General features: G+C 41.7%; 1 long non-coding RNA gene across 2 annotated transcripts in view; it reads left to right on the top strand.

Annotated features, from left to right (window-relative positions):
• The window catches only part of LOC147380234 (uncharacterized), a 207,679-nt gene that overhangs the window by 135,075 nt on the left and 50,002 nt on the right, over window positions 1–22,602 (top strand). The window contains exon 1 of one of the 2 annotated variants that reach the window (XR_015167481.1): window positions 20,747–21,943. The exons of the other annotated variant lie outside the window; for it this stretch is intronic. This is a non-coding gene — a long non-coding RNA (uncharacterized LOC147380234). Of the gene's footprint in view, window positions 1–20,746; window positions 21,944–22,602 lie in introns of those variants that run through there. 2 annotated transcript variants of the gene reach the window in all.

The raw sequence follows: 22,602 nt of genomic DNA, 5'->3' as shown, positions 1-22,602 counted from the left end.
ATGCCTTGGGGTGTTTGACCTTGAGTTTATCCTGTTTGGGACTCTCCAGTTTTCTTGGACTTGAATGGCTATTTCCTTCCCCATTTTAGGGAAGGTTTTGACTATTATCTCCTCAAGTATTTTCTCATACCCTTTCTTTTTGTCTTCTTCTTCTGGGACACCTATGATTAGAATGTTGGGGCATTTAACATTGTTCCAGCAGTCTCTGATGTTGCCCTCATTTCTTTTTATTCTTTTTCCCTCTCTACTTCATTTATTTCCACCATTCTATCTTCCACCTCACTTATCTTCTCTTCTGTCTCAGTTATTCTACTGTTGGTTCCCTTCAGAGTGTTTTTAATCTCAGTTATTGCATTGATCATTACTGATGGACTCTTCTTTATTTCTTCAGGTCCTTGTTAAGCATTTCTTGCATCTTCTCAATCCTTGTCTCCAGTTTATTTATCTGTGACTACATTTTGTTTTCAAGATTTTGGATCATCTTTACTATTATTATTCTGAATTTTTTTTTTTCAGGTAGACTTCCTATCTCCTTTTTTGTTTGGTTTGCTGGGTGTTTATCATGTTCCTTCACCTGCTAAATATTTCTCTACCTTTTCATTTTGTTTAGATTGCTGTGTTTGGGGTGCCCTTTCTGCAGGCTGGAAATCATGGTTCCTCTTAATTGTGGATTCTGCTCCCTGTGGGTGGAGTTGGACCAGTGACTTGTCAAGGTTTCCTGGTTGGGGGAACTTGTGTCTGTGTTCTGGTGGGTGGAGCTGGATCTCCCCTCTCTGGAGTGCAATGAAGTGTCCAACAGTGAGTTTTTGGGTGTCTATGGGTTTTGTATGGCTTTGGGAAGCCCATCTTTTAATGCTCAGGGTTATGTTCATGTTTTGCAGGAGAATTAGCCTGATGTGTCTTGCACTGGAACTCGCTGGCTCTAGGGTAGAACCTGGTTTCAGTGCAGGTATAGAGACTTTTGGGTGGGCTCTTGTCTATTAGTGTTTTCTGGAGTCAGGAATTCTCTGATGTTCTAAAGTTCTGGAGTTGAGCCTCCAACTTTTGGGTTTCAGTCCTCTTCTTACAGTAGCCACAAGACTTCTCCATTCATACAGCACAGAAGATAAAACCGCTCGGTTAGTAGTGAAACAACTCTCCACAGCCAGGAATACCCAGAAAGATTCACAGAGTTATATAGAGAAGAGAAGAGCAAGGAGCAAGATAGAGGTGACCCGGAGGAAGATTCACAAAGGGAGAGAGCAATCAAGCCAGTAATCAAATCCCTAAGTGCTTTCCACAGCCAGGAGCACCCAGAGAGATTCACAGAGTTATATAGAGATGAGGAGAGGGAGGAGGGAGATAGAAGTGACCCAGAGGAGAAAAGAGAGAGTCGAAAGGGGAGAGCAATCAAGCCAGTAATCAAATATCCCTAAGTGAAAATGGATACTGAAGGTTAGATTCTTAAAGGTACAAAATTGATAACAAATATCAAAAAGCAAAGATTATAAAACTAGAATAGAGGTTAGACTCTAAAAAAGTACAATATAAAAATACAAAACAAAATCAATCTCAAAAATTAAAAAATATATATATGGAATATGTTTTAAAAAATAGTTTTTTTTTTTTTTTTAAAGAAAGGTAATAGTAGGCTGGACTTCCCTGGTGGCTCAGATGGTAAAACATCTGCCTACAATGCTGGAGACCTGGGTTCAATTCTTGGGTTGGGAAGATCTCCCGGAGAAGGAAATGGCTACCCACTCCAGTGTTCTTGCCCGGAAAATCCCATGGATGGAGGAGCCTGGTAGGTTACAGTCCATAGGGTCACAAAGTCACGACTGAGTGACTTCACTTTCTTTTCTTTCTTTAATAGTAGGCTATAAAAATGAAAGTTAAAGGAATAATAAAGAAATAAAATTTTTTTAAAATTAAAGAGTGATAATAGTAAAAATATATCTGGGAATTTCTCTGGAGCTGTTGTGGGTAGTGTGGGGTCAGTTCAGTGTCAGGTAGTCTGTGAATGTGCCAGGGGTCACTGTGCGGTGTTAGGGCCTTTCTCGGGAAAGGTCCTTTTTACTTGTCTGTCTGGGAGCCCATGGTTTGGCTTGCTATGTCACATTAGACCCTTCAAATTTTCCTCAGGGCATTCAAGCCCGGTCCTTACGCTAAGAAGCTAGGATGCAACCCAGCCTCCCTGCCCAGCCCCAACTCGGTGGTGGCACATGCAAGCGTCTGGGCCACTTTTCCACTGGTATTTGTGGTTAGGCACATATTCTGTGTTTTTATCTTTCCCTTTTGGTTATGGTGCCCTCTGAGATTCCAAAGCTCCCCACTGACACACCTGTGAGAGGGTTTCCTATTGTGTGGAAACTTCTCCTTTTCCACAATTCCCTGTCCAGGATGGGTCTCTATCAGTAAGACCTTTGTCTCTGTTTTTGTCTTTTATATTTTGTCCTATCTCCTTTTGAAGAGATTGGGCTGGTTTTCTGGGTATCTGGTGTCCTCTGCCAACATTCAGAAGTTGTTTTGTGGAAGTTGCTCAACATTCAAATGATCTTTTGGTAAATTTATGGGGGAGAAAGTGGTCTTCCTGTCCTATTCCTCCACAATCTTCAGACCACTCTCAACCAAATACAAGCTCCTTAAAGGGCCCCTCATACTCTGAGTCCTGCTCCATTTTTTCTTGTCTGACTACTCGATCTCGTTAAACCTCAGCCACCTGGAATCTCTTGTAGTTTCTCAAACTTGCCACTGTTCCTCCAGATTATTTATTATTTTTTCTGCTCATTATGCTCTTTCTGCTTGATCGCTTGGAGTACTCTCTACCTCTTACCTTTGTCTGCTTGATTTCTAGTCCTCCTTGGGTGTTACCTTAGATATTATTTTCTCTACAGAGTCTTCTCTGAACAAGGTGTCTGTTTCCCCTAGTTTCCCTGGGACAGATCTAGTTTATGCCTGATGAAGACCTATCAATGAATGTCTGTTTTTAATGCCCTCTTTCACTCTCACATGGTGGCTCAGACGCTAAAGCGTCTGTCTACAATGCGGGAGACCTGGGTTTCATCCCTGGGTCGGGAAGATCCGCTGGAGAAGGAAATGGCAACCCACTCTGGTACTCTTGCCTGGAGAATCACATGGACGGAGGAGCCTGGTAGGCTATAGTCCATGGGGTCGCAAAGAGTCAGACATGACTGAGTGACTTCACTTTCACTTTTACTCTCACAAGGGTGCCATTTTGGATGATACATTATTTTATCATCATATCTCTGAACGCATAATTCCAGAACTGTGTTTTGTGCCCCTCTTGTGGCTTCCCATGGCACTCTTACATTGCACCTAGTATTTTTTCACAAGCAATTACAATATCCCATTTATTGTTTACCCTTGTTATACATTGAATTTTGCCCCCCACCCCAAACTCAAATATTGAAACCTTAAACCCCAATGTAACTGTATTTGGAGACAGGGCCATTAAAGAGATAATTAAGTTTAATGAGATCACAGGGGAGCCTTAATCTAATGGGATGGTGTCCTTATAAGAAGAGGAGGAGATACCTGAGATGCATGCACACAAGGAAAGACCAGACGAGGACACACCAAGAAGGCAATCAGCCACAAGCCAAGGAGAGAAGACTCAGGAGAAACACGCTGGCATCTTGATTTCGAGTTTCTAGCCTCTAAAACTGTGAGAAAATTAATTTCTCTTGTTGAAGCCACTTAGTCTGTGGTATTTTTCTATGCCAGCCCTAACAAATTATCTGTATTCATCACTGCATCAGTTTATTCATTTTTGAAATCCCTACCACCAGCTGTGGTGGTGTGTTCTCAGTGAGCACTATCTCATCAGAATTCAGAGAAAGAAACCCACGAAGAATGATATATCAGTTCAGTCACTCAGTCATGTCTGACTCTGTGACCCCATGGATTGCAGCACACCAGTTCATGATATATATATATAGCGAGGAATTTATTTCAGGGGAGTTGACCTTGTATATCAATAACTGTGGGAGCCAGTTAAAGAGTTGACCAAAGTCTGTTGTTTTTACATATGAGTTAGGAAGGGAGGCACTCGGGGAAGATGATGACAAGCAAGGGGGAACTGGAACCCCTGGGGATGAGACTGGAACTCATAAGAATGGGCTAGAGCCCCTGATGGTCTGTCCATCTCCAGTTGCAAGGTGCAGATGACCTGTAATGGCAGCTGGAGTCCTTTGACACAGATCTAAGCATTCACCTGTTCCATGGTTGGAGAAGCTGAGATGGGGAACAAGAGGAGTAATGAACAGAGATCTGACTCACCCAAGCCGTGCCCCACCCCCCATCATGATGAACTGGCAGGTGGTACTGTGTGTGAGTTGCAGTTGTTCCCACTAGAGAAACTGCACAGATCTTCCACATATTAAAGAAAAACAAAACTGCTCCTTCCACTTTTCAGGTATTATGCAAACATTACTTGTGGTCCATATGTAAGTCGCTCAGTCGTGTCCAACTCTTTGAAACCCCATGGACTCTGGCCCACCTGGATCCTCTGTCTGTGGGGATTCTCCAGGCAAGAATACTAGAATGGGTTGCCATGCCCTCTTCCAGGGGATCTTCCCAACCCAGGGATCGAATCCTCATCTCTTCTGTCTCCTACATTGGCAGGCGGGTTCTTTACCACTGCAGCCACCTGGGAAGCCCGCTTGTGGCCCATACTAACTTGAAATTGTACAGTGAAGAGAATTCTTGGAAAGGTGGTTCCATGTTAACTAAGCTGACACAGTATGAATCCATTATAGGCACTGGTGGTGGTTTAGTTGCTCAGTCGTGTCCGACTCTTTAGTGACCCTTTGGACTATAGTTCACCAGGCTCCTCTGTGTGAAATCCTCCTTAGGATTTCTTAGGCAAAAGTACTGCAGTGGGTTGCCATTTCCTTCTCCAATACAGGCACTGCTGCTGCTGCTGCTGCTAAGTCACTTCAGTCGTGTCCGACTCTGTGCGACCCCATAGACGGCAGCCCACCAGGCCCCGTCCCTGGGATTCTCCAGGCAAGAACACTGGAGTGGGTTGCCATTGCCTTCTCCAATGCATGAAAGTGAAAAGTGAAAGTGAAGTTGCTCAGTCAAGTCTGACTCTTAGAGACCCCATGGACTGTAGCCCACCGGGCTCCTCCGTCCATGAGATTTTCAGGCAACAGTACTGGAGTGGGGTGCCATTGCCTTCTCTGAATACAGGCACTAAACATTGTTAAATAAAAAGTGATACTGAAACTAGTAACATCATCACAGTGTCATGTTCTTTCTCCTGGAATGGAGAGGGCCCTGAGAACCCACTTAGCACCTAGTCTAGGAATTTCATGTATCAGTCTTCTGGGAGCAATAAAAAATCTTAGTATGAGGTTGGTACTTTATAACTAAAATAATGGGGAGGGATCACGCATATTAGATAAAATGCTTCAGAAGAAGATTGAGTCATGATAGCTAGTTATAGGGTTAATTTATAATGTAGCTAAAATATAGAAGACTGCCAGAGAAGAATATCAAGTCATGGTCTTTGCTACACATTCATCCTGAAATTAATGTGATTACAGATGACCTGGTTTGTGAAATTAGCCAGATTACTTTTTTTTGGTTTTGATTTTGCCTCTTCCATCTGTGATTATCTTTTCACTCAGTCAGCATGAACTAAAGAGGAAAATTTCTGAAGTAGGTAATATACTGTGACATTGAAACATTGTGTTCTCTCGATTTCCTGGGGACCCCTAGTTTGAAGTGGAACAAAAACTGCCATTGCTGTTGATTACTACATTGAAGGACAATGTAGGCTTCAAAACATTAGCTCACCAGAATGATTTATAGCCTTAGCATCTAAACAATGCTCTGTAACTGGTGACTGCAGGTTCTAGATAAGTGATCATTTGCATGAAAACTGCTCAATTCCTTTATCTCTGAGACACAAAGACCCCATCAACATGGGAGATTTTTCTGTTTTGCTGGCCAGGGTCATTTCAGAAACCACCTCAGGATGGTGGGTCTGTCATTCACTCTTCCTTGGTCCTGTTGGAGGGGAGGTATAGTTGCTGGAGACAGAAGTGCACATTCAGGTTTAACCAAGTGATGCTTTAAGGACTGAATAACAAGTATATGAATTATTTTGGCAAAATGTCTGCAGTGGAATAATTCAGTAAAATACTATTGTAATAGAGTAAGATTTTATTTATCCAATTAAATCTTGGGCATTGTTTTTCTTTAATGTGCATGATTGGCAGGTTTTACCAACGTTTCTCTTTTAATTGGTTTTGACTATGAAGAATGATTTTTTTTTTTTAATTCTTTCTAGCTGCTTCACTAGAATTGAAGGGAGAATAAAATGACCCATGACCCTCCTCTCTCCTCCTGATGAGGTAAAAGTCACAAAACCAGAAATACACATGGATATTGTTGACTATTTCTTTTAATACAAACATGAGGATGATAAACAACTCTTTGTCCTCAACTAATTCCATATAGTTATGCATGGATGCTGTATGTGGACTTGGCAATTATATAAGAGGAATTTGCATCCTCTAAAAGTGAAGAGATAGGAGGGAAATGAGCTGAAATAACAGAAATGAGAAAATGGTAATAAATCACATACCATAATCGGAAAGATAAATCAGTGGCAAGGATCTAACAAGTCTCTAAAGGTCCATAAAACTCCTTGCTCGCTGCCAGCATTGCAAAGAAAGGTATCCCATCAGGTCATGCTTCTCTGGGTCTTGTAAGAAATGTTGCAGCTCACCTCTCTCTCCTCCCAGCTCATCAACTCTCATCTCTCTTAGAAATTAAATGAGCTCTCTCTCCCCGGTACTCATTTGGTCACCGAAAAGTAGAGACTCACTTGAACCACAAGAGGGCGCTGTCTTCCTTGAAAAGGAAGATGGCCATCTAACTTGTATACTCAAACCGTAAACTTGGAATGGCACAAGAAAAAGCCAAGCGGGACCTCAAATTAACCATTGCAGTTTTCAAAAATGTTTTAGTGTCTGCAGAGGGGCCCTGCCCCTGGGGAGTCTGACCTTTCCAAGATCCTGAGAGAGATGTGGCAGATATGGGCTCTGTCACATAAATATGCTTTGAACTACCCGAGTGGACTTCAGTGATGGCTTGAAGAAAGAAAGCTTCAGGCTGAAGAAAGCACAGTGACAGTTCAGATCCTGAAGGCCAATTGCCACAAGCTCCCGTGGAATTTGTAACTCCTGCTTTATGGTTATTCTGGAGAACTTCACATTTTGACATTTCAAAACTTTAGATGTTTAGAAAAGACCCTGATGCTGGAAAAGATCGAAGGCAGGAGGAGAAGAGGACGACAGAGGAAGAGATGACTGGATGGCACCACTGACTCAATGGACATGAGTTTGAGCAAGGTCTGGGAGTTGGTGATGGACAGGAAATTCTGCAGTCCATGGCATTCTTCAGTCCGTGGGTTCACAGAGTCGGACAGGACTGAACAACTGAAGCAAGACGTTTGAAAAGAATGAGCATGAAGTGACACGGACACATACACAAACACATTCATATATGCACAGACACGTCGTCATTTAATTCTCACGATTTATGAAGGAGGTGTTTGTGTTCTCATCTTACATACATAGAATCATACTTGGGTAAGTTAATTCATTTCTTCAACTACTAAGTAAAAAAAGCCAAGAGTTTTACTCAGTTCAGGTGCTTTTTCTTTTACTTAAGTATCCTATGGAAATACCCAGAATTTTGGAAGAAAGTGTCCTATTTTAAGTAGCTGATAGCTCAGAAATATAATACATGAGAGAGCCATATCATACAAACTTTGTAAAAACAGATGTAGGGAAGTTCAGAGAAAAAATTAGTTTTATATGGAGAGATTGCAAAGGGGAGGTCTCTGGGAAAGGCTAGAAGATTCACGGAAGGGAAATTTTGCAAAAATACTCACAACATTGCAATGAGGGAAAAAGAGAGACACACCAGTGATATAGAAAGTTCTCTAGAAAGCTCGGATTTTACAAGATTCCTGAGGAAGGGGGAGTCGTAAATCATCAGGAGTATATAGTGTTAGTTGCTCCATTGTGTCCAACTCTTTGGTACCCCGTGGTCTTTGGGATCCCATGGTCTGCAATCTGCCAGGCTCCTCTGTCCCTGGGATTCTCCAGGCAATAGTACTGGAGCATGTAGCCATTCCCTTCTTCAGGGGATCTTCCTGACTCAGGGATCAAACTCGGGTTTCTTGCCTTGCAGGTAAATTCTTTACCATTTGAGCCAGCAGGGAAGCCCCAAGGGCCATGTAAAAGAGTGAAGCAGATCTGTGGAGAGCCTGTGAGGTAGCCGAATCTCTAATATGAATGCATTCATGTGAAAAGTACTAAGGACAGGGCAGTATCCAGGCTATATGAAGAGGTAACCCAGCTATGTAGAGCAGATTTATAGAGCTGATGGATGCGAGGGAGAAAGCAGATCAACACTTACTTTTATAGATATTATTGGCCTTTTAATTAATTTTTATTATTTAAAAAATTTACTTATGTATTAGACTGCATCAGGTCTTAGATGCAGAACATGGGTTTAGTTGCCCCTCATCATGTGGAATCTGAGTTCCCTGATCAGGGATTGAACCTGTATCCCAGTATTGGAAGGCAGAATCTTAACCACTGGGCCACCAGAGAAGTTCCCTCAACCCTTTTTTTAATATATTGAATGTTCTGTTAGAAAATCAGATCAAATTTGGAAAGTGAAAAAACAAAACAAAACTTGAATGGAGGGAAACAACTGTAATTAAGGGGGCCTGGTGGGCGGCAGTCCATGGGGTCACACAGAGTTAGACACGACCGAGCGACTTCACTTTCACTTTTCACTTTCATGAATTGGAGAAGGAAATGACAACCCACTCCAGTGTTCTTGCCTGGAGAATCCCAGGGACGGGGAAGCCTGGTGGGCTGCTGTCTATGGGGTTGCACAGAGTCGGACACGACTGAAGTGACTTAGCAGCAGCAGAGCCCAGAGAAGACTGAACAGGCAAGCTTCTAATCCTTGCAGTGCAAGAGACATGGGTTCCATCCCTGGGTCAGGAAGATCCCCTGGAGAAGGAAATGGCAACCCACTCCAGTATTCTTGCCTGGAAAATCCCATGGACAGAGGAGCCTGGGGGCTACAGTCCATGGGGTCACAAAGAGTCAGACACGACTGAGTGACTAATCAACAGCAACAGAGCCCAGAGAAGACTAAGCAGGCAGTACCATTGCCTGGAGCAATCCTACAACCCTCTGCTACCCCTGTTCTGTATTAACAGAACCCTGAGATCTTCAAGTCTTGGGTGGTTTTGTTTTCAAAGGAGAGTAGATGTTTTCTGTGCCCTAATAGGCGAATCTGGATTACTCTGAACTCATCCCGATAATACCATTCATTTTCAAGGGACTGGTTTAAAGATGGATGCATGACATCATTTTAGCCAAAGCGACATGAGGAAAAAGTCTTGTTCAGGGGGTTGCTGGTAATGTTCCTCTTTTTAAAACAAGACATATGGAAAGGAGGTGTCCTCTCCCTCTCTTATGGACTTTAAATACTGTTGCTAAACATGGGATGCCCAGAGCTCTTACAGTCATTCCAAGTCATTGGAGGAGTGGCACTCTTGATCTTACTGATGTAATTTAGTGCCTGAAATAATCATGGAAATGCCTCCTTGGGTCTTCTTGTCATGCAGTGTTCTTTCCTTATTTGAAGACTCAAAAGATAAGTCTTCTGTTCCTTGCTGACAAAGCATCCTAAAAGGTACACAAGTGATCATTTCATTTAAACAAGAAAATTTCTGTACTAAATGAGAAAGACGTGACTTGAAATCCTTGATGTAGAAATACGTAGTGTTTTTCAAAAAAGAGTAAAGCAAACTAAATTCAGTAGAAGTAAACCAAATTGTTTGGACATTAGAGAGGCTACTGCTCTCAGGTTTCGATCTCAGAGTCAGGGTTAGTGCTCAGAACAATGAAGTTCCCTGGTGACTCAGTTGGTAAAGAATCCACCCGCAATGCGGGAGACCTGGGTTTGATCCCTGGGTTGGGAAGATCCCTTGGAGAAGGGAAAGACTACCCACTCCAGTATTCTGGCCTGGAGAATTCCATGGACTGTATAGTCCATGGGTGGAGAAGGCAATGGTGACCCACTCCAGTACTCTTGCCTGGAAAATCCCATGGATGCAGGAGCCTGGTAGGCTGCAGTCCGTGGGGTCGCAAAGAGTTGGACACGACTAAGTGACTTCACTTTCACTTTCCACTTTCATGCACTGGAGAAGGAAATGGCAACCCACTCCAGTGTTCTTGCCTGGAGAATCCCAGGGACAGGGGAGCCTGGTGGGCTGCCGTCTATGGGGTCGCACAGAGTCGGACACAACTGAAGTGACTTAGCAGCAGTAGCAGCAGCATAGTCCATGGGGTTGCAAAGAGTCAAACATGACTGAGTGACTTTCACTTCAACATGTTGACCACATGACCAATCTTTAGATGGTACAATTTAAAGGTACTGAAAGAGTTGCTACTGCAAAGTATCTTCCTCATTAGTCTTCCAGAGTGCCTGCCCTGTCTGATTTCAATTCCACCTTTGCATATCTGTCTTACTAATCTGGGGCTAAGACATAGCAAACTGTATTTCCCAGACTTGGTTGCCAGCTGGCTTCCTGTTAAGTTCTGCTTAGAAACACTAGAATAGTGGGAACACAAAATAAGGAGAGAAGGACTTCCTTATTCCTACTTGCTATTGCTACTGCTAGCCCCTTAGCAGTGACAATTCACTGCAGCAGTGACATTTCACCCGAGTAGGAACAGTTTGTCTTAACAATGGCATCTGGTTTCAACCTCCAGTTTCTTTGTATTCTAAAGCTAGTTAATTGCTCCCCTCCATTAAGTACCAAGTGCAACCAGGCATTGCCACCTCCTTAGAGGTCTGAGTCTCAAATCTTCAGGGTCCCTACTCTCAGACACCTTACATTTCTAGTAATGTAGCCTCTTCCTTTTTATTCCCTAAGCTTCATGGGTAGTAGCTTACGTGTTACCTCCAGGTAGTCTTCAGTGTTTTCTGTTGCTCTGTCAGCCCTCAAATACCTGTATAACCAGCTCCAGTACTAACTCTTTTTGCTGGAATACTTAATATTTTCTGAGGACATCTGACTGACACTGCTAGGAGACTCTAGCAATTAAAAATTTATGCAGATCCAGTTGGGGTCTTCTATAATTTGTGTGGGAAGATCAAGGAAGGATTTATGTTAAAAGATACCATTTGCAAATGACCTTGAATATGGGTAGAACTTGGGCTTCCCTGGTGGCTCAGGCAGTGGAGAATCTGCCTGCAAAGAGGGTGACCAGGTTTCAATCCCTGCAAAGAGGGTGACCAGGAAGATTCGCTGGAAAAGGGAATGGCTACCTACTTTAGTATTCTTGCCTGGAGAATTCTATGGACAGAGGAGCCTAGTGGGCTACAGTTCATGGGGTTGCAAAGAATCGACACTATTGAGTGACTCTCTCTCTCTCACACACACACACACACACACATAGGGTTTAGAGGTGGAAAGATGGGATGGAAAAAGGCTTTCAAGACATGAAAGTACTATAATAAGCATTCATTAACAGAAAACATGGGTCTTCTCTGGTGGTTTGGCAATAAAGAATTCACCTGCAATGCAGGAGATGCAGGAGATGTGGGTTCGATCCTTGGGTTGGGAAGATCCCCTGAAGAAGGGCATGGCAACCCACTTCAATATTCTTGCTGGAAAAATTCCGTGGACAGAGGAGCCTGGCAGGCTACAGTCCATGGGGTTGTAAAGAGTGGGACGTGACTGAAGCGACTGAGCACACACACACACACAGTGATTTGAGGAAGTAGCATTGTAACAGATATTAATGGAGAGTCCTTTAATGCCAGGATCAGCCTTTAAAGGCTGTTAAGCAGCTGGGTAGGAATATTAGGAGGTCAGATTGAGCATCTCTAATTTGGAAGATAATGTAGTGAGTATAAGGAAGTTTTGTGAGATAATAGAGATGATATGAATGTCATATTCTTCTAGTTTTCTAACCAAATTTAACCTACTTTGAGTTTCCAACCATCTGACTGGCAGGACATCCAGTATCAATCATTATTAGAACTTACTTTTTACTTTCGTCTAAGAAACTGAGGCTCACATAGTTCTGTGGAGATGGGAGAGATTTTTGGTTTTTAATGCAAGATGATCACCATTGTTTTGTTCATTTTAATGTTGGTCAAGTCTATCGGGAGCTGCAGAGATGCTCTGGCTGGTTTCCAGAGATGCATTTTCACATGGTCCTCTTTGCCACAGGGAATTTGTAGTTGCTCTTAGGGGCCAGAGTGTGTGTTTCCAGCCTCTTTGGATCTGCATTCATCCCCCATCAGAAGTTCAGCTGCCTCCTGAGCTTTGCTTGGAGTAGAATACAGGTTCTGCATATGCCTTGTGATAGACAGAATAATGATCCCCCAAAGATGTTAGCTGTTTCCTAGAACTTATTAATATGGTACATTATATGGAAAAGAATTAAGATTGCAAAAATTATAGATGCTTGCTAATCAGCTGACTTAAAGATATTACCCTGGACTATCTGAGTGGGCCCAATGTCATCATAAGCATCTTTAAAAGTGGAAAAGGGAGGCAGAAAAGATTAGCGTGACGGGTTGTGATAAGGACTCAACCTGAGGCTATTGGCTTTGAAAATGGAGGAAGAGGACCACAAGCCAAGGAGTGTGAGCAGCCTCTGGAGGCTGGTGAAGGCAAGGAAATGGACTTTTCCTGGAGCCTCCAGAGAGTGTATTCCTGCTGACACCTCGATTTTAATCCGGTGAGACCTCTGCTGGGCTTCTAAATTACAGAACTGTAAGACAGTAAGTCTGTAATTTTAAACCGTAAGTTTAGGTTCATTTCCTGCAGCTGCAGTAGGAACCTAATGTACTCCCAGAGCTGCCACCCTTCTTTCCCCCAGACATAAGAAGCCTCACTGACACCTTCATTCCTGACTCAGTTTGCTTCTCTTCTATCTCAGTTTCCACATACTCACCTTTCTCTCTTTCAGGGCAATTCCGGAAACAGAGGGACATTTCAGTACAGACCCTGAAATACAGAAATATTTTCATTCTCGCTAGGAAAAGCCTAGATTTTGCAAGAGTTAGGAAACTTTAGTCCATAGGCCAAATCTGGCTGATTTCCTGTTTTTGAAAATAAAGTTTTATTGGAACACATTCATTTACATATTGCTTATAGCTGTTTTCACACAAAGTTAAGTAGTTGTAACAGAGACCACATGGCTGACAAATCCTTAAATATTTACTATGTGGAACTTGGCAGAAAAAAATATGCTGACCTCTTCCTTAGAAACAAAATAAGGGTAATCTTGAGGTGGGGATGAGGATAAGTATAAGACGAGGAGAATTTCCTTTTTAGTTGTTATGCTACAGCAGCAATGTGGAGAAGGCAATGGCACCCCACTCCAGTACTCTTGCCTGGAAAATCCCATGGATGGAGGAGCCTGGTAGGCTGCAGTCCATGGGGTCACGAAGAGTCGGACACGACTCAGCGGCTTCACTTTCACTTTTCACTTTCATGCATTGGAGAAGGAAATGGCAACCCACTCCAGTGTTCTTGCCTGGAGAATCCCAGGGATGGTGGAGCCTGATGGGCTGCCATCTATGGGGTCGCATAGAGTCGGACACAACTGAAGCGACTTAGCAGCAGCAGCAGCAATGAGTGAGACAGAAATTAGTATCAGTTGATTAATTCATGCTTAGTGTAATGGACTGAATGGTGCCCCAAAGACATTAGGTTCTATCTCTTGAACCTCTAAATGTTACCTTGTTTGGAAAAGGGGTCTTTGAAGAGGTAGATAAGCTACGAATAATTGAGATGAAGAGATAATTCTGGGTTATCCTGACGGGCTCTAAATTTCATTGTAAGCGTCCTTGGAAGAAAGAGGCAGAAGAGGATTTGATACACAGAGGAACGAGAAGGGAATGTGGAGACAGAGGCAAAAGTGGAGAGATAGAACCCACAAGTCAAGGACCCCCAAGGAATGTCAACAGCCACCAGAAGCTGGAAGAGGCAAGGGTTGGATTTTCTCCAAGAATTTCAGCAGGAAACATGGCTCTGCTGATACCTTGATTCTGGTCTTCGTCTTCTAGAACTCAGAGAACATAAATTTCAGTTTTTTAAGTCACTGAGATTGTGGTTATCTTGTTACAACAGCAATGAGAAGTTAATACAGATGGGAAGACCATCTTGAGAAGATTGCAACCTTTTAAACAGCTCATATGATTGAAGTCAGTAAAAAATTTATCTGCTTATGAATTCCAGACTCATTACTTCACATAATATCTGGCTTTGGTGGGAGAAATGCAGGGAAATGTAAAGGAACAAGCTTTGGGATTCACAGACTTCGTGGGTATTCAAATCATTTAACAGTGTATAAATTATTTCACAGTAATACAGTCAAAGTTCTTAGAGTAAATCATTTTGATTCCCACTTCTGTCTGGCATAGAGAAATAATCAGCATTTCAAAATGAGCCCTTGGCTGTTCTATCATTGCCTCAATAATGCTTATGGAGCAGACGGTATGCCAGCTTATGTTCCTTTGCTTTTTACTATCAAACTTTTAAAAATCAATATATGTACACATATCATATTGTATATATTTAGGATGCTTCTCTCACCCCTATTAGCATATTTGATATGCTAAATATGCTAAATATTTAGCCCTGCTTCTCTAAAAACCATTTACAACTGACTTATTCTTATAGATGGTTACATATTTGAACTCTTAACATCTGTAATATACTTTTCCAGATTTATACATATTATTTCTTCTTGAGATAGCTGCACGCCTTGGCAAAACTGAAAAGAATAAGATGATCTGTTTGGTGTTTTGATGGTTTAATGACAATTTTAAAAAAAGTAATCATAGTATTATTCACTTCACTCTACCAATTCAAAGTTAAGCTTCAAAACATATCTACAAGGGGCATTAATCCCCCTTCCTGGTAGCGTGCACCTCTTGTGTGCCATATTGAATTCTCTTTGTCCAGTCTCAGATGCACAAACTGTTCTGCACAGGCCAGACTTCTCGTAAGGATGCCCTAACAGGGCATGGGCTCAGGTAATGCAGGTCTGCTGCTGCTCTCCTTCTGCCCTGGAATCTCCCTGAGGCTGAGAACGTCTGCTTCTGAGGCTCATTCCATCAGGCTTTCTCAGAAAGTCCCTCCACTTGGGCAACCTCTTGCCATGGCCAACTCAACAATGCACCTTTGTTAGGACCCTCCATTCTTTCCTGTTTACCATCCTCCTTCCATCCCATTTCTGAATAGTCCATTCATGCAGCAGCTTTTATTTCAGGCTTTAGTTTTGGGGGGAAACCCAAGCCAAAGCATTAGAATACTGCAGTCAAAAGGAAACACTGCAGGATGTAATTTTTAAAAGTACTCATAAAAGTAGAGAAAGGAGAAAAATGGAACCCATGAACCCTTCTCCTCGTGTGTCCTTTCCCCAGAGTATCCTTGAAGTAGTCGCCTAGACTAGGTTTTTATGGGAGGGTGATCAAAAGGTGATTTTGCTAGTTAGTACTAAATTCTCCTCATCAGGATTGTATCCTTATAGCCCCTTTTTACCAACAAAATATGAGAGATCCCATTTCCCTATCACCACCCCAACAAAGTACATTGTCAAGCTTGTGGATTTCTGCCAATCTCATCTGTGTAGTTTCACTGACATTCTCTTATGTGAGCAAGATTAAGCAAAGTTTTATGTTTATTTGCGAATTCCTTCTTCTTATCTTTTGCCTATTTTTCTACAGGTTTTTGTCTTCTTGTTTTTCAGAAGGCCTTTCGTATTAGGGAAATTAAGCAGTTTACCTGTGATATAATTTGAAAATATATTTTTTAAGCTTTTTTTTTCATTTTATTTTGTTTTGGTCTTCTCATGCATTTCTTTCGACCATATCTTATAAAGACCTTGTGTGCATGCTAAGTCGCTTCAGTCATGTCCAACTCTTTGTGACTCCATGGACTTTAGCCTGCCAGGCTCCTTTGTCCATGGAGTTCTCCAGGCAAGATTACTGGAGTGGATAGCCATCTCCTTCTCCATATAAAGGCCTTGCAAACTAATTATTGGAGAAGAGATTTGTATGAGAGAGTATATGAAGTAAATAGTGAGAGTGAATGAGCCTTTCCTAAATATTTTATGGAAGATTTACAGGAAAATTTTCAAGTTTGCAAATGATTTCGTGTCATTTTGTCTAATTGTCTAGGTCCTTGTCTTATTCTTTGTTACAATTTTTTCCCTTCCTCCCTGTTTTTCCATTTCTCCTTCCTACTCTGTTTTCCCACTCTCCTTCTTTCCTTCCTCCCACCCTCCACTCCCTCCCTGCCTGCCCTCTTTCCTTCCTTCTTTCACTTGCCAGGTACTATGCCAGGCCCTAGATATATTACGATGAGCAAACGGGAGAGTCCAATAGAAGAACGAACATTAAGCACTAAGTGACATCAGTGAAATTATCACTCTGACCTGTGCTAGAAGGAGAGGCACACGATGCTACGTGAGGCTGTAACTGCTGGGGGTTCATCTAAGCAAGGGAGATCAGAGAAGAGGTCTTTGAAGAGCTAACAATTAAACGGAACTCTGCAGGATGAGTAAGAATTAACTAGAACAAAAAAGGCAGAGGGGCTGGTCTTTTTAGTACAGGAAATAACATCTGAAAAAGTCTTGTGGACAGAGGGAGTATGGAAGTAGAAGAGGCTGGGAATGAGGCCAGTGAAAGTGGAGCAGGGAGTGATGAGAGCCTGGAGTAAGGGTAAGGATGAAGGCGACGTGAGAATAAAGGTGATGTGGGGGTAAAGTGATGTTAGGATAAAGGTGATGGGTAAGAGACAGAACTTGTGGGACCACAATAAGGAGGTGTCTTTATCCTAAGACCATTTCAAAGCCAAGGAAGGATTTAAAGAGAAGAGAGTGAGTGTGATCAGATCTGAATTTTGAAAAGCTCATTGTGACTCTTGTATGAAGAAGCCCAGATAGGAATCAGTCATTGTGGTTTAGGAGAGGACAGAGGGCGATTAGGGTGGATGTCACCAGGGGTAGGCCTAGTGTGTTTAACACTGAAATGTCTCGTTTTTTAAAATACTTCCCCATGTGACAAAAGTACTTTCAGAAATAATCATCAAATAAAACACAAAGCTTATAATGATAATGACTAGAAAAGAAATATAGGCAAGGAGGACTTTATTTCACTGAACTTTGTATCGTGGATAAAAAAAAAATTGAGAGATAAAATAATGTTGCACCAAAATGAATAAATGCACAACTACTCATTTAATTGTTTTTATCTGTTTAGCAGTTTAAACTTTAATCATTTGGTTATAATTCTATCATAATATTTTATGTAAATAATTTTATGACAATTAGTAAGGGAGTTTTATTAAAACCAAAATTTAGACAGTGACTCAGTGACAAAACTGATGGACATTTTGTTTTATTGATTCATTGTTTAGTTTTAAAACTGCTACTAATTTTAAAAATGTCAATTTATGATACTATTCAATATATTAATTATACAATTTAAGTAAATTAAAAATTGTACTTAGCAAATGGAATGTTGTAACTCATGGCTTGCATTCTATTTCAGTTTTTAATGTTTTAAGCACAAATGCAGACTCCAAGTAGTTATATGGAATAACAGAACTATATTAACTCAAATTCTGCTTCTTTGTTTTTTAAGCTATCAATGCGCTTTCATCATATATTTTGAGTCTGCTATTTAAGTAAAGCAATGAAAGATACTTACAGCACCCAAAGAGAGCTCAACCAATTTCTGAAACATTACAAAGTTGTTTTTAAATGGAAGTTCACAAGTGTTCAGAGCTGACGGTACAACTGGGAAGTCTCCAAATTAACTTCTCTGTAAAAAATACCATATTTACTAAAGGATAAATAATAAAACTGTGTGAATTTGAAGCTTATGCATGTTATTATTAAAACTTAATAGTGGCCAGAGAAATCAATGAAAGATTTCAGGCAGGAGGCATGCTTTTGTCACTGACATTGTTGGAAATGGCAATAATGAAAAGCAGATATTTTCAAATTCTCTGTAGACAGCAGAATCCTCTTTGATGTCTGCACCTGAAGAAGACCTCACCCACCACTTGGCCCACCCATGGGTGACAGTGAATGTGGAAATGGGTAAATTCACAGAAGAAGTAGTTCAAAAGGGAACTACGCCTAGTCTCTGCTCTTGCAGAGCTTGTGCTGTGGGAGGGGGAGGGGGAGGCATATAACAGTGACTGGAATGACCTCTTCCTGACTTTCTGACAAGAGGCTGTCTGGGAAGAGTGAATAGTTGAGAATGCATTTTTGTGTTAAGACTGACAAAGAGTCCCTCCTTGGCCAAACTCTAGCCAGGCTTCTCTAAGCACTCTTTCAGATTAGGCCCAACCTTGGTCTATATAGACGTGAATACAAAATTAATACTTTCCACTGACAATGACCTTGGTCCCCCTTCCCGCTTAAAGTGGCTGCCCGAGAGAACTCAAGGCGGCCCGAAGAGTCCACTGTTTGTCCCAACCTGATGACAGGACCTCTGTCTCCCACCCTCTGTGGGTATGTAGGAGCCTAAATAAGTACCAGTTAATAACCCAGCTGGGTTTCACATGCACCAATCTCCTTTCCCTACTTTTTGTAAATTTTCTCTTCCTGGACTCTGTCTCTCTCTGCCCTCATTCTTCCTCTAAAATGTCCAGTCATCACTGTACAAATCAGAATTGAGTTCAGTTGAGTTCAGATTACTCTGGACTCTTTTCCCGCTTGCAGTAGCTTATTACCAATTCAATTTTGGCCTTCACACTTCAAGTAGTGTCCGTGCATACATGCTAAGTCTCTTCAGTTGCGTCTGACTCTGTGGAATCTTATTGTAGCCCTCCAGGCTTCTCTGTCCATGGGATTCTCTAGGCACGAATACTGGAGTGAGTTGCCATGTCCTCCTCCAAGGGACCTTCCCAACCCAGGGATCGATCCCACATCTCTCATGTCTCCTGCACTGGCAGGCATGTTCTTTACCTCTAGCGCCACCTGGGAAGCCCAACTAGTGTTCAGATTTATCTTTCTATTTTTGGCTGCACTGGGTCTTTCTCTAGTTGCAGAAGTGGGGGCTCCTCTGTAGTTGTGCTGCATGGGTTTCTCATCACAATGGCTTCTCTTGTTGTTGAGCATAGGCTCTAGGTGCACAGACTTCAGTAATTGCGGCACACAGGCTCAGTAGTCACAGTGTGTGAGCACAGGCTCTGTGGTTGTGGTCCACGGGCTCAAGGGTCCTGCAGCACATGGAATCTTCCCGAACCTGGGATCAAATCCATGTCCCGTGCACGGGTAGGCAGATTCTTAACCACTGGACGACAAGGGAAGCCTTGACTTTTTAATCTTTAACAAGACTTACAAATCATTCTAAATACATATCAGAACAAAAGTAGCCACCTGAAGCAGAGGCACCCCAGGCATAAGATCCACAGGAAAATTCTACTATAAATAGTCCTTCAGATGAAATATATTTGACTCTGTTGAATGTGATTAGAAATAGAAGTTGGACCAGGCAGAAGATAGGTGGAAGTTGAAACAGTTTATCCATTGGCAGAAACCAGCAATAGAGATGAAGATTTTAACTACCAGCTTTGGAGTTGACAGAGCTAGATGGAGAAGGGAACTTGTAGAATATGCTAGGTTAATGATAATTGCTAAAAAGTAGATTTGTAAATTGGAGAAGGCAATAGCACCCCACTCCAATACTCTTGCCTGGAAAATCCCATAGGCGGAGGAGCCTGGTAGGCTTCAGTCCATGGGGTCGCTAGTAGTCGGACACGACTGAGCGACTTCACTTTCACTTTTCACTTTAATGCACTGGAGAAGGAAATGGCAACCAACTCCAGTGTTCTTGCCTGGAGAATCTCAGGGACTGGGGAGCCTGGTGGGTTGCTATCTATGGGGTCGCACCGCACAGAGTCGGACATGACTGAAGTGACTTAGCATAGCAGATTTGTAAATAACTTGGAGATTTTTAATGGACAAGAATCATTAGATCAAACAAAAGCTTACAGTTTTCCAGAAAGTTGTCTGAGATGGGATTGAAGAGCTAAGGCACTAGTGGGGATTTTTTTAAAACACCTGTATATGCTACTTTGCCAAGTTAGAGCTCCATTGTATCAATAAATGTGGGAATTTGACAGCAAGTCATATATACACAGGGCTTCCCTGGTGGCTCAGAGGGTAAAGAATCCACCTGCAATATAGAAAAACTGGGTTGGATCACTGGGTTGGGAACATCCCCTGGAGGAGGGAATGGCAATCCACTCCAGTATTCTTGCCTGGAGAATTCCATGGACTGGTGAACCTGGCAGGCTACAGTCCCTGGCTTCACAAAGAGCCGGATACTACTGACCGACCACACTTTGACTTCATTTTGTATGTATGTATGTATGTATGTACATGAAGAGGCACAGATTTCTGCTTATCGAGTGCTGCCATTATATTTGCCAATCAACCATTCACTTATTTTTTAGAATATTTGATGCTTATTGAATGCACACTCTGAACTATGCAGTGGTTCCTGTCCTTGGAAAGTTTATAGGCCAGTATTAATGAAGGTAGATGCACTCCAGGAGTCTTTTACTCATCTGTTCTTGCCTTTCTCAGCTCTGCTCTGTATCTGAGGCTATCTGAACTTTCAGGCTGCATTTCTCAGGCTGAGCTTGGATATGGCTGGGTCTGGCCAAATAGAGGCACTGAAGAGTGAATGGAAGGTGGCAGAACTGGAGAAGCCAAGGTTCTACTTAGTCAGAATTTTAGGAAATAGCTACTTCTCCTCTATTGTTCCAACCTAGCTTCTGGTTTCCGGTACGGCAGCTCATCAGAGCTGAATCTGTGCATCTCTTCCCAACTCTATATTTATGAGTAGCTTGAAATCTACTCTGGTGGGATATTTACACCACATAAATTCACAGACAAGTTTTGTTGTTTCCCAGAGAGCTCGATGTTGAACATTAATCAGTATACCCCTGGTTCTAGTAATGCCATCTCTCTGATTCATTCTTCAGTTTCTAGAGGTGGTAGTTGCCCTTCTGTTGGTATTTTCTTAGTTGCTTCATCTCCTTCATTCTCTCTTTGTGTGACCGATTTCTTGTGTTAAATTGCCTCTCCTATAATATCTGCTGTAATTCCTGTTTTTCTGATGGGATCCTGACATATCATAGAGCATCTAACCTGGACTTCTCAGGGTAAGATTCTCAGGAGAAATATAATATTCGTATTTTTAAAAGATAAACAGAACTTGGCAATAGAATGAGAGGATAAAGAAAAGGTATGCTTCAGCATCATGTCCAGATTTTCGGTTTGGGAACGTAGGTGGAAAATGTTGCCATTTATTAAGAGAGGAAGAAGAAGCAGAACAAGCTTGGGGATGGGATGCAAATGCTGAGTTTGAGGTGTTCGTGGAATGCCTAAGGATAGATGTCCAGTAGGGTTTGACAGAATCTGAACACAGCAGGCATATCTTCCCCAGAAACCCTCCTCTTCTTTCTGACCCTCAGTTGCTTTGCTCAGCGGATTGTTATATCTCTCTTCTGTACCTTTAAACTGCTGCGCCAGGTTTCATGTACATCAGCCCAGTTTGCCTTTATTTAAAAAAAAAAAAAACACTAAAAGAAAATTATCAAAGTCAAGCTTTCTAACCACCTTTTTTGGGCTATATTTCTCTTTTTCCTTTTATGAGCAATTTTGTTTCCATGGTAGTTGTCTCTATTTCCTTCTTGCCCAGTCTTCCTTAATATGCTGAAACTAGTCTTTCATCTCCACTGGAACTGATTCAGAAACTAATCTTGGCAAATACAACAGTGACTTGCTTATTGCTAAATCCAGTAGGCTCTCAACTGTGAGCTGGCCAGAGGTGCTAAATTCTGGTAAGTGACCAGTAAACAGCAAATATTCAGTAAATGGGACTTGTTACTATTATGGTTGGGCTGAATTAATTTCTAAAATTGTTATTGCTAATTTTTTTAATAAGAGGGATTATCGCAACAAATTCTCATTTTGTCTGGTTATTTCCTTTCTTAGTGAATGTGTGTCTCTAATTACCTACCATCAAAACAATTAGTGAATTCAGCAGGAAAAAAAAATATTTCACACACAGTCACTTAGCATCCTATGAAAAGAATAAAAATATAAACCCTATAAAAATTATTTGACTAGAATTTTCACCTTTCAACTAGTTATTTGTTTCTTTACAAAGAGAGCTTCAAAATAAGCAAGCTGCCTTCGGGGAATGATAGGCAAAAGTATCTTCCTCAAAATTTTCTTCCTTCTAATGTTTTCTTGCAGTAGCCACAAATAGCTAGTAATCTTTAGTAAGAAACAGAGATGAGGAATAAGGGTCATTTACTAAGGGGTGTGTTTGATTTACAGTCCAGTAGTTGCAAAGAATTAGTGGTGTGTTTATGTTTCAGTAGCTCACAGCATAAAAGGCAGAGTTAGAGTGATGAGCAGACTTTTAAATCATATCTTTGCCTCAGTGTAAAAGGGAATATGCTTTAATAGAACAGTGTGACCTCATCTTTCAGTC

The sequence above is a fragment of the Bos grunniens genome, chromosome 1 (genome assembly GCF_055505025.1).
Source record: "Bos grunniens cultivar Pamir isolate PY7600 chromosome 1, Bosgru_T2T1.0, whole genome shotgun sequence".
NCBI lineage: Eukaryota > Metazoa > Chordata > Mammalia > Artiodactyla > Bovidae > Bos > Bos grunniens.
The sequence above is the reverse complement of the archived record's forward strand: the minus strand, read 5'-3'. Positions and strand labels throughout refer to the sequence as shown.